This window comes from Lolium rigidum, chromosome 4 (genome assembly GCF_022539505.1).
Source record: "Lolium rigidum isolate FL_2022 chromosome 4, APGP_CSIRO_Lrig_0.1, whole genome shotgun sequence".
Lineage (NCBI taxonomy): Eukaryota > Viridiplantae > Streptophyta > Magnoliopsida > Poales > Poaceae > Lolium > Lolium rigidum.
Window position 1 is genome coordinate 136,927,877 of NC_061511.1, and position 3,898 is coordinate 136,931,774.

Here is a 3,898-nt window from a genome sequence, read left to right on the forward strand (position 1 = left end):
TCCTATTTGACTAATTAATCACTTGCATGTTATTTTATGTGAGCAATTTCTAGTAAAGTTTTGTAGGTTTGTTGATAACTCATGTTAAAATTTAACCTTAGTGTGATGGTCTAGTAACACTTTGCAGTACCTAGAGTAGATATTATTCTCCTCAAGGTTGGGTCTTAATTAAATAGATAAGTGGTGGATAATTACACTTATGGTTTTAATTATAAGATGTATCACAATGGTTTTCCTCAGGTTTAATAAATGAAGCATAAGATTTTATCAATAAGCCATACTAGGGTTCTAGGGATATCTTATATTTACTAATTAGAGGCACCATACGAGCTTCCACGTTAATCCACATCATCAGAATAATAAAGACAGTTAGATTAAAAATTTACGGTTAGGATTAGTCAAAAATTACGTGTTTTATAATGCAACGTGTAGGCAGTCACGTAATCACGTTTGTTTATAAATAATAGTACACAACTAATCGTAGGGAGCCCAATATAGGTGGCACGATGCGTGCTATAGTTTTTGTCCTACACGGTTCATCTCTACTTTTTCGCAAGGTTAAACAACTTTAGGTCTGTCTCAAGACTCCAACCTATACACGTCTCCCTCAGATTATTAGGAAAAAATAGCGAACCAGCAAAGATCAAGAATTCTCTTCTTTATATTCTCCCTACTATCTTTGTCAAAAAAAAAAAAAATTTCTCCCTACTATCTTGATGTTGCGACCCACCAAAGAAGAAAATCTATCAAACTATATTTGCAGCAATCACATCAAATTTCTGATGCATGCCAACGACCACCCTTAGCTTACAAGGACGAGTTGCGCCGCACTCAATTCAAGCTCCAATCGCTCCAGCCGGCTGGCCGCCCAGGCTTACATGGATGAGCTCGGCAATCGCGATGAAGAGGCCGTTGCATGTTAGGGCCAAGATGTAAAGCCATGCCTCCGTGATGTTCTGCCACCACAGCTACCAAAGATCAGAACTACTCTTCCAGATGCCATGCATCATGCATGCTCGACTATAAACTCAACCAGGTCACTATATTCCGCAGTGTAGAATCCTCCTAACATGCTTGGCTGCATCTTATAGTTTTGCATGCTCCTTAATAACTCCCGGTAGTCGAGAGTTGTGTTATCATTCTTGGTTGCATATAATTTATATCTAAATCAAATTGGATATGAATTCCTTTGCCTGAAAATAAGTGATTCAGATCTATCTATATAGGACCAAAGAAAAATTTAGATTTTAGTTAAAGTAGGATGCACTCGCATGTACATATTTTTTCCAATCAACTAGGACAGACTTGCATGCATATACTTCTCTGATTCATTAGGATGGGAAACACTCTATACTTCTCCAAAAGGAAGCACTCGCCTGTCCTATATATACCCATGTATCAAAATAGGGAAATAATTATAATAATTTTGACCATCAAATTTCAGTGTTCATAATATATGCCCACAACAGTTCAAAAATAATGACATTTTGGGCATCGACGTGGTTTCACTTATGCGCCCTGATAATAATTTCTAATAAAATATGCTTATGGCATAAAAAATAAATCTTTAGTATCAAAACATGTCTTCGATAGATCAAATGCACAATCGACATCTCTTACGTAATAAAAGTGCTCAATGTTTCAAAAGGTTGACAATACCTATGCATGAAACTGTCTTTGAAATGAAGGCAATTGTAAAAAATACCTAGATTCATCGATGAGTAAAAGAGGAAAACTATTGATCCGGATAACAATTAGGATGTGTTTCTATTTTCTTAAAATATTTCTAATTCTCCAAACTTCCACCCACGGCAATTTTATTTAAAATCATCATTTTCAATTTATCTAAAATTTGCTAGCCCGTGCGGAGACACGGGTTGACGACTAGTTTACCTAATGGCCATTGATTTAATTCACAATTATGGTCTAGGTTTATATGGTAATCACCATAGTGATATGTAAACTAGGGTTGAGATACAATTCTAATTTATAGAATTGGGATGACATCATATTGCATGTGATAGGGTTTAATCTCCCCTAACCATGATAAGGTGGTTACTTTCTTAATATTTCATGTGCTTCTCTAATTACTAAGGATTTGGGAATTGGTTTTGTCTTCTACCAATTAACTTCTATTAGTAATTTCAATTCTACCATTAAAGTAACTACATTAGTTATAGTTCTTTTTATAGTTAACTTTGGTCATATGGATATATGGTTTCTCACCATATAAAGTATAGAGTTTGACACTAAAGGTTTTCATGTGGTTCTTAAGTGAAGAATAGGTGAACTGTAAATGTGGTAGAATTATACCTGTGATCACCAAGTGGTTCACAAGTAAAGGTTGAAATCTAAGCCTAGGGTTGCTTATTATTGATCTCCTTATAATTTCATGTGGCTAATGATATCAGCTTATCCTATTAGGGTTTAACTTATCCCCACATATCTCCAAAGCATGATCATATATTATATATGATCTACTTGTTCTTAATATCTTTATTTCAAATACTTAGGGTTTATGATCATCACTCAATTTATAATGATCAAGGTTTGGCTTCCTAAAGTGTATCTCTCCTGAGTTAGGTTTCGCACTTCTAAGATCAAGTATTGTCTTGATCAACTAAGCATAATACCTCTCTTATAGTTTCTAGGTTGGACATGGCTATGGTTGTCTCTATAAATTATATCCCAGGAGAATGCCCGAGATATTCTGTTAGGGTTCCACTTAAATAATGTTGATAGTATCATCCGAGTATATGGATAGTTCTCTCCCTCACATTCAGGTGTTAGCTTGAACTTTCTTGAGTGTAACACCATATCTTGAGCTCTCTTATATAGGAATGGTTTATTCTAGAGTTTATGGTGTACTCCTAATATTCTAGTTCAATGGTTGTCCTTTATTCTTAAATAGATAAAGCTATGTTTTGTATGATTGGTCTCTCTTATTTTGGAAAGGACTTTAATACTAACTTAAGGTTAGGCTCCATAGGGATTGATGTGATCATCAATATCTATGTTTAACATAAATGGTTTCTCTCTCTAGGAATGTCTTGAATAATATCCTAGGATTCCTCTTAAAGATGATAATTTGAATGCTTGGATGTATATCCAAGGTTTAGCTCAAGGTTTATCATTGATCCTCTAATAAGTAACATAGAACTCTCACTTCTCTTGGTTTGATGTATATTAATATGTAGTAGAGAGGATTCTATATTTCTAGAGTTTATCTCCTTGTCTTGCTTCCAAGAATGAAGAAAAATAAATACCATGAGATTCATGGTAGGATCATGGATTAGTTTAAGACATGGAGAAGATAAGTGGAGAATAGTTTCTTCAATTATTGTTACTTGATTTCCAATTAAATGGATGTTCACATGTTATGGCTAGGAATATCATGTTGTGATATTTAATAAGATCAGGTAGTTGATCATTGAGTAAAGTGTTGTTGTGTTGATTATTAGTTCCATTTGATCTAACCCCTTAGATCAAATCATCCCTACCCAAAACAAGGTTTTAACAAAGTCACTTTGAGGTTTATAGCGCTTGACTTGATGAGCTACTTCAATTCCATCAAAGTCAAGTGAAACTTCGATTCATCGTGATCATGTTTTACTTTAAAGCGCGAAAATCCCCAGATTTTCTATGCATGAATGCAATGCACACAACTGTTTCCTCTATTTTTGTAACCCCAATACCTGGGATATTACAGTCTCTACCCCTTAAACTAAACTTCGTCCTCGAAGTTTGATCTCTCTCACGTTTCCGAAGTGTGGATCTGACTTGTGCAGACTACAACTTTTCTCGAACTCCGTGGTGATATTACTGGATATAATTGAATATATCCCTTGTCCAGATTCTTCCTGGAATCCATTAGTGTTTGACATCAAACAACTATTAC